Source organism: Salvelinus sp. IW2-2015, linkage group LG18 (genome assembly GCF_002910315.2).
Source record: "Salvelinus sp. IW2-2015 linkage group LG18, ASM291031v2, whole genome shotgun sequence".
NCBI lineage: Eukaryota > Metazoa > Chordata > Actinopteri > Salmoniformes > Salmonidae > Salvelinus > Salvelinus sp. IW2-2015.
Window position 1 is genome coordinate 14961552 of NC_036858.1, and position 8790 is coordinate 14970341.

Below are 8790 nucleotides of genomic sequence, written 5' to 3' on the forward strand. Positions count from 1 at the left end.
GTTACTGACCGCAGCATAGTACACAAGTTGGTTCAAGTCTCAGGTCTCGCAGATTAAAGCTACGAGGCTCAGAGTTTTACTGCATACTGGTGTCCTGGCCTGACTCCGCCGTATCCATTCACCTAGAACGCTTCAACGCAAGATATAGCCACATTGGTACACATTGAGAAATTAGCCTACGGATGGGTGTGTTTTACTGTAACCAAACCAACTGGGAATTATTGCTTATTGATCAAGTACCCTTTGAAATGCTCGAACTCCACAAGTGTGTCAACGTCAGTAAAAAAAGCACACTTGAAGGCGAATATAAACATTTCATTAAACGCAATTTAATCAAAAGAGCAGTGAACAAAAGAGGTAGCCAGAAAACAGTATTAGGATGAGGGGATAAACTTCATTGATGCTGTCCGGCAGCCTGGCATCCATCTCGCTGTGTCACACACACACGCTCACCACGCTCAAACGCAAAGTTTCGCGCCACCCGCGTGGGATTGGTGGCCAACAAATGTTGTAAAAGAAAAGTGAATTAATCAGTGGGCTGGTAAAACAGTTGATTTATCCGATTGAGCACAGAATAACCATGCCATATAAGAGTTTTTCCTTCATAATTTTTTAAAATATATCTTCTCCTCACCTAAGTAAGAAATTAAAATATGTATATGAGAACAAAACACTCATGGAATTATTAGCAATACAGTGAGAGAATCAATCTAATCCTAGTCCCGTGTGAAAAGCAGAAATATTTTGTATTTTGAAAAAAGCACAAAATTGCACAAATATACTCTTTTTGAAAATTTGAGGAAAGTATACAGTTGAGAACGTAGTTCAGCTGCCACCCATACTGCCATGACAGCAATTATCGAGGCACACTCGTTTTGTTTTGGTGTGTGTGGTGGCTAATGTGTCGTGCTGTGTGTGTGTGTGTCGCTAGTACGCGAGCTGTCGCTGATGAGGTAGTGTGGTGCATGTGTGTCGTGTTGTGGTGATGATTGTCAGTGTTCAAGTTTGAGTGCAGGTGGTGTTGTGTGGTGTCGTTGGTGTAAAATGTAGTGTTTGATGATTGTTGTGGGTATTGTGTCTTTCCTGTCTAGATGTGTGTGTGTTGTGATGCGCAATCGATCGTGTGTTTGTGTGTGTTGTGACAAGTTAGGGTGTGGTTGTGGTGGATAGTGTCCAGAGACAGAACATGCTGGAGCTAAGGTCATCAGACGCGGTGCAGATCTAAAAGCAAAAGAACCGCAATCAAGGGGACACGGCTTCTAATAGAGATATGGAAGCCTCAGGGCTCACTCCTCATGAGGAAAGGAAGCTGCCACGCTATGTTAACGTCTGACGCGTACCGCAAGATGCGCATTCACGTAGGCTCACTCAATTAGAAGGTAAGTTTAACCAATGCACGCACGCCTCTCGCCTCTTAAATAAGGCAGCGTCTGAGTGAAGCTATTATTGCGAAGAATGTAGAAAGTAACACGTTAAGCCGCTCGAACTTTGAAGAACCAAGAAAGTCCTAAAGGCAATAAGAACTGCAGCCCAACGATAATGCTTCAGAGTTTCACAGTAAGCAGACACATCTCAACATCCACGGGACAGATATGAAAAAAAATCGTTTCACGCGCATATAGAGGAGACCTGCGTGAATCAGGCTTCATGGTCGAATTGCTGTGAAGAAACACACTACTAAAGGAACACCAATAATAAGAAGAGACTTGCTTGGCCAAGAACAACGAAGCAATGGACATTAGACCGGTGGAAATCCTGTCTTTGGTCTGGAGTCCAATATGGAAGGTTTTTGGTTGTTCCAACCGCCGGTGTCTATGTGAGACGTAGAGTAGGTGAACGGATGATCTCCGCATGTGTGGTTCCCACCGTGAAGCATGGAAGAGGAGGTGTAATGGTGTGGGGGTGCTTTTGCGCTGGTGACACTGTCCAGTGAATTTATTTATAGAATTCAAGGCACACTTAACCAGCCCAATGGCTACTCACAGCATTCTGCAGCGATACGACATCTCCCATCTGGGTTTGGGCTTAGGACTAAATAATTTCTTTTTCAACAGGACAATGACCCAACAACACCGTCCAGGCTGTGTAAGGGCTATTATGACCAAGAGGAGAGTGATTGGAGTTGTGTATTCAGATGAACCTGGCCTCTGCAATCCCCCAACCTCAACCCAATTGAGATGGTTTTGGATAAGTTGGACTGCAGAGTGAAGGAAAAGCAGCCAACAAGTGCTCAGCATATGTGGGAACTCCTTCAAGACTGTTGGGAAAAGCATTCCAGGTGAAGCTGGTTGAGAGCATGCCAAGAGTGTGCAAAGCTGTCYTCAAMGCAAAGGGTAGATACTTTGAAGAATCTCAAATATAAAATATATTTTGATTTGTTTAACACATTTTTGGTGACTACATGATTCCATATGTGTTATTTCATAGTTTTGATGTCTTCATTATTATTCTACAATGTAGAATATAGTACAAAATAAATAAAAACCCTTGAATGAGTAGGTGTTTCCAAACGTTTGACTGGTACTGTATGTTGTTTTGTAACTGGCTGTGGTACAGAGAATTGCAGCCTCACACTCTACCATTTCCTCCCATTTCATGTAATATCATGTCCTAGATACTTAATGGATTGAGACACAAGCTGCAGTTTTTTTCTTAGAAACTTCGTGGCCATTTTCAGCAAGGAACACTAACAGAGCTCTGGTGTCGACTTTGCATGCTTGTTGGTTTTCAAGARACAGTAACAGGTTGTCGACGTACTGTATTAACGTACTCCCAGCAGGGGYTATGAAACCCTCTAAATTGTGAGCCAAAGCGGCAGAAAAAACACTGCAGGTGATTCCGTATAACCTTAGGGGCTTACCTTAGGGGCAAACGGTCCAAGTCCAACGCTTGTTTAAAAATGTAAGGGCAAACCAGAACTGTGATTCTGGAGCGACGGGAATGCTAAAGAAAGCATTAGCCAAATCAACAACTGAAAACCATTTAGCCGGTGCTGGCACTGCAGATTGTACTGTAACGGGGTTTGGCACAACGAGCGCTTGCATGAACTGCATCGTTAACAGGTCTGAGATCTTGAACAAAACGCCAATCACCTGAAGCTTTTCGGGCAGGAAGAATGGGGGTGTTGCAGGGAGAGTCTGGACAAGGCACCATTGCTCSTGTTTCTACCAATGAAGCATGAACAGGGGCAATCTCCCACACTTCCTCCTGACTCGGAGGATACTGGGCTCGGCCGGGTCGGTGTGCTCTCAGGTGTGACGTAAGCGGTTTCACGCCCCTCATTTACCCAATGTCATACTTATCTTATCCCACAGAGAATCTGGGAGAACAGCCAARAAGGGTGACTCAGTCTCCATGGAAACCATCTGTTTATTTGGTTTTGCGTTATCTAAACCATGCACGCCTCGCTGTACAGCAGCAACCCAACAGTAAGGCACYCATAATGTGTGCTCGTGGAGAATTTTAGACCCATCCGCTCTAACTTCCCAGTCAGTAACCTGCAAGACAGATTTCAACCAGACACCAGTATCCTCCCAGGCAATGTCATCTGTCAAATCAAATCAAAGTTTATTTGTCACGTGCGCCGAATACAACAGGTGCAGACTTTACAGTGAAATGCTTACTTACAGGCTCTAACCAACAGTGCAAAAAAGGTATTAGGTGAACAATAGGTGAGTAAAGAAATAAAATAACAGTAGCGAGGCTATATACAGTAGCGAGGCTATAACAGTAGCCTTAGCTTCTCAAACATGTGGTACCCTGTCACTAAAAATATAAAATAAAGCCTGTTCTTTAGACATCTTCACACTAAGAGCGCAAAATTGGGGCCCACTATACATGTCACATAGTAAGCTCTCTTGGGGTGTGGTTCCTGTCAGCCAGTTCTGTTCATAATATAAATCTCTCGTCAATGATGCAATGTAAGTCAGTCTGTGGCATAAAACTACCAGTTTGTTTCCAACAGCTGCAGGCTGTTGATAAAATCTCTTCAATTGGGTCACAATGTGATCCGTCATTGTGCTGTATGTCCCATGCATAGTARCAATCACACGTTGGGTCAGTTAGACAGCGTCATGAGATGGCATGTCCCCTGAGGCTGTATAACAGTGAGGCCCTTTTCTTTACAAAGAATGTTAATTCCCAACTTACAGAGAAGATCTCTTCCCGCTAAATTTACAGGGCAACATGCAGGTCAAGTTTAACAGGTAGGGGCATCGTGAACAACTCTTTCATAGTCACTCCCTAGGCTCCCACAGTGCTGACTGATTCATTTCACATGGGAGGTTTGGACATAGATTTAGAATTTATGACAGACATTGCAGCGCCAGTATCTACTACAAAATTGATTGACTCATCACTGACGAAGAGACAAACCATTGGCTCCTCACTGGGGCTTGAAAAAATATTTAAATGCTGTCCAAGAGTGTCAACTGTCACTACCTTGCGTCAGCCATATGTGGGTTGTAAAAGGTCGCGTTCGGCAGTGGTCCAGTTTTCCAGCCCCCCCCCCTWCCCCGTTTGGTAGGTTTGCTTCGACATGTTCTGGTGAAATGTCCCTCCAGTCCACAGATATAGCAGGTCAAGCTATTACCTTGTGGTGTCTGTTGTCCAGCCCGTTCTTCAGCACTGTCTCCCCTTCCTTGTCTCCCTCTACCTCTTCCTTTTCCTCGCTGTCCATCATTTTGAGGTCCTCCCTGAGCCTGCTGCTGTGTCCTTGATAGAAGGCCAGCTGTGCAGCTTGTAGTTTCACACCCTCCCTCCCTTTTTCATTCTGTTTCATCTTATCTTCTTGAGACAGTTGCTGCCTCTCAGCGTGTTTACAGTGTTCAATGACCGTCTGTTGCTGGTCTGATGCCACTGTGTTTGCGGAAAAAGTTATCCAATCTATGCCTGTAGTCTTCCAGTGACCCTTTAGCTTTCTGCGTGCGACTATGGATGGCTGTCCAATCAGTTATGGGCGGGTAATGTTATTTTATGCAATCACACAGTCCAGCCAGCTGGGTCTGATAAAGTCTGTCCTCACTCCAGTGAAATGGGAGTCATTGTAGGCATGTGTAGAATGGGTTCCTACTGTGCTGGGGCTGCCTCTGGGGGGTCTGTTGGTCCTGCAGTCGTATCAGGTCTTGTTAGGGGTAGAGCTGCGGCGGGGGAGGCGGCTGAGCGGGCTGGTGTTGGACAACCAGGGCGGGTGCTGGTGGGTACAGGGGTATAATAGGGAGGTGGAAAGTCATTATCATAAATCATCCCAGTCTACTTGCCTTAGCTTTCTTGGTTTCTTCAAAGTCCTGTAACTTCTTTCTACATTCTTCCAATAAAGCTTCACTCAACGTGCCTTTTTAAGGGAAATCTTCTACTGTTGTGCCAGAGGGTACTGCCATGAGAATTGTCCTTGGCCGTTTGATATCGGATCCTGTCAGCAGGTTGGACACACACACTACACACCACACACACACACAACACACACACACCGACACACACCACACACACACTACACAACACGACACACACACACACCCACCACAACACACACACAAACACACACACACACACACACCACACCACAACACACCACACACACAACAACACGCTAGCAAATACAAACTGTATTTAGTTAGGAACGTCTTCCTTTCTTCAAATTCAAAAGGAGTCATTTCTTCTCAATCAAAATATTTTGTACCCACACGGTAGTTTCTCCTATGCAAATTTTCGGTTTAAATGTAGGGTTTAAATGTATAGCTGGTTTCTCAATCATAATCAACTGTTTTACCAGCCCACTGATTCATTCATTTTCTTTTACAACATTTGTTGGCACCAATCCCACGCTGCCAGGCTGCCGGACCACATCAATGAATTTATCCCCCTCATCCTAAACTTTTTGCTACCTCTTGTTCAACTGCTCTTTGATTAAATTGGTTTAATAAATGTTTATATTCGCTTCAAGTGTGCTTTTTTACTGAACGTTGACACATTGTGGAGTTCGACATTTCAAAGGGTAACTTGAATCATAAAGCAAATTTTCCAGTTGGTTTTGGTTCAGTAAAACACACCCATCCCTGTACTAATTTCTACAATGTGTACCAATGTGGTATATCTGGTTGACAGCGTTCTAGGTGAATGGATAAGGCGGAGGACACAGGTATGAGTAAAAATCTGAGCTTTACTCAAAATAAGCAATGTTCCAACAAGGATAAATATCCAGAGCACATAAAAGAAACCACTTGACAACGACAATCAAGCACAAAACAAAAGGGGAAGCCAGAGGGTTAAATAAGGAACACTGATTATGGAATGGAAACCAGGTGTGTACAATGAAGACAAAACGAAAATGAAACATGGATCAGTGGTGACTAGAAAGCCGGTGACGTCGACCACCGAACGCCGCCCGAACAAGGASAGGGACCAACTTCAGCGGAAGTTGTGACACTGGTGTTATTTGTAGTAAATCTCGCTTATTTGTGCCTCTGGTCTGGAAACTCAAGTACATATTTTTTGTTATAATATTACAAATTTGCGTATCCGCAATGTTCTGCTGCTGCCAAAAGGATGGAATACAAAGCTGCTTCATGTGGATTCATGTTACCTGATAATATTGCAATGGATGTGAGCAGTAGGCGTTTGACACATTGAAAAGCATAATCGTGTGCAGAGGGTCGAATTCCGGCATATAAACACAGAGTTCGTTACATTGTAGATTAGGGTTGCAGACTTCTTCCAGATATGGAACATAAAATAGGATAAACATTAATCAATGGTGTATCGTTTATTTTTATCTAGTTACGAGATTATTGGGGAAACCAGAAACGCGATGTATATACGATTCGGTGGTACCAAGCTTTCATTGGTTTCATACAAAGAAGATTATAAATCAGAGTCAGGTTCCTTCTTGAGTTTGCCTTGTCACGAGATGATAAATATGTTTTTTTGTTCAAATAACACCCAATAAAACAACACACCCATCTCTCACTTACACCCTTCGCTCTCTTAATAGTCGCCCATTCGGGTGAATACCCGTCACCTCTTCTGGGGTCGGGGTGTCAAAGAATGATTAGGGTCCCAGCGACTAAGGGAAGTGTATTTGCGAACGATAACCCGAGTTTTGTCCATGAGTGTTACAATTATGTGTCATCTTCGGAGCTTGAAACTCACCATGGAATTCCACACTTTTCACGACGTATGTCAGTCAAAAATTTAAACCTCACAAACATCCAATATCGGAGGTCAAAATGTGAACAGGTAAAATCAGGACGAATGAAAATAAGTAGAAAATGTGCTAACTCAATTGAAGGACGGCACAACACGTCTCCCGTCTAAAGTGTGATGAGGTTGTTGTGTCTATGTTTATCTTTGGAAGAAATTGTAGAAATTGAAAACTATGTTCCTCTTCCTCATGTATTAAGAGGAGTTCGCGAGCTCATACGAGCATATTTAAATCTATACGTTAATTAACTAATTAACAGATGACTACCTATACATGGCAGTATTGCTGAATATTAATTAATGTATATTAATGTTAACTTCACAGTAGCTATATGCTCATAATTGACTGTAGCGCATATAAAGCACCCACAAGATACCGGTAGCTGAAAACAAAATCATTGCGGGATGAACGTGTTACGAATTTCCGGGTAAGGACGGTCCATTTAAAAATCATTCCTTCCTCGCCCATTGCCCTGCAGTCATCAGAAGTGTCCACTTAATTTGAGGGCATATGGTGTGTCTTTTAAGTGTTTGGACTGCACCCATGAACATAAGCACAGGAACCAGTTTGGCCTGAGGAAAAGCGAAAGTAAAAGTGTTTCGGTCAGACTTCTTGTCCTCGGATGATGYTGGTTTAGATATTGTTTAATGAAGGGATAGTTGTTTTTTATGACTGTCATACATTGATGCAGATATAAATCAGCTATTTTGATCAGCTACTGACTTTCCTGGGTAAATATAAATACAAATCTGAAGTGGAAGACCATTAAAGGTAAGGGGCTCTATTTTAACAAACCTAACGCAATGMTAAATCTTAGCGCAGCTGCTCTTGTCATTGTCACGAAGCCTACCGTCCCACTCGCGTTAGTAGTTCTGAACGAGTAAGTGTAGGCTATATAGAAATAATGACGCTCAAATTGAAAATCATTAACCGAAATAATGAGGATTTCGATCCGTCTAATTGGGGTGTACATTACATCTCACATACCTGAACCGAAAACCGGTATTGTGCCGAACCCCCCCCCACGTGCCCTTCGCATGTACGCTCACCACACTCAAATCTTCATTGCTTGCTAGTTGAGATTTCTGCTCTTCACTCCGTTTTTAGTTTAGCCTACATTTCACTGATCTTAGTAGCAGAAACCATTTTTATTTGTCCTTCAAGGCAGCTGTCAATGTTCATGTTAGGCTGCTTTTCATTTTTTTTAAATGTTTTATGTCGGTTTGGTCGCGGGGGAGGCACTAGTAATGTCTGCAGTTTTCGGTTTGGCTATTGTAAGAAATTGTATTAGATATTGGTAACTTGTTTTAACAACTTCTCAACATTACCTATAAGTTGACACAACATACACATCCCCTCTTTTTCTTGGACATATGCTGGACACATAGGACATATACACGGCACCCACAATTCCCCTCCCCCATGACAATCACACAGACACACCCAACCCATGGTTGGACCTCAGGACAAAGAACTCTCAGGAACCAATGGAACGTGGACACCAGGCCTGATCAGGACTACCCAAGACCCAGATCGACCAATCGGAAGGCCGGACTCGCAGATCTACCTACTTTGCTTGTTGTCTATATAGT

At 43.2% G+C, this 8790-nt stretch overlaps 1 long non-coding RNA gene across 1 annotated transcript in view; it reads left to right on the forward strand.

Moving 5' to 3' along the window:
• The first annotated feature begins 7624 nt into the window (after nucleotides 1–7624).
• Nucleotides 7625–8790, forward strand: part of LOC111977470 (uncharacterized) — a 19769-nt gene continuing 18603 nt past the window's right edge. Inside the window, exon 1 of the long non-coding RNA XR_002879056.2 lies at nucleotides 7625–7969. This is a non-coding gene — a long non-coding RNA (uncharacterized lncRNA). The remainder of the gene's footprint in view (nucleotides 7970–8790) is intronic.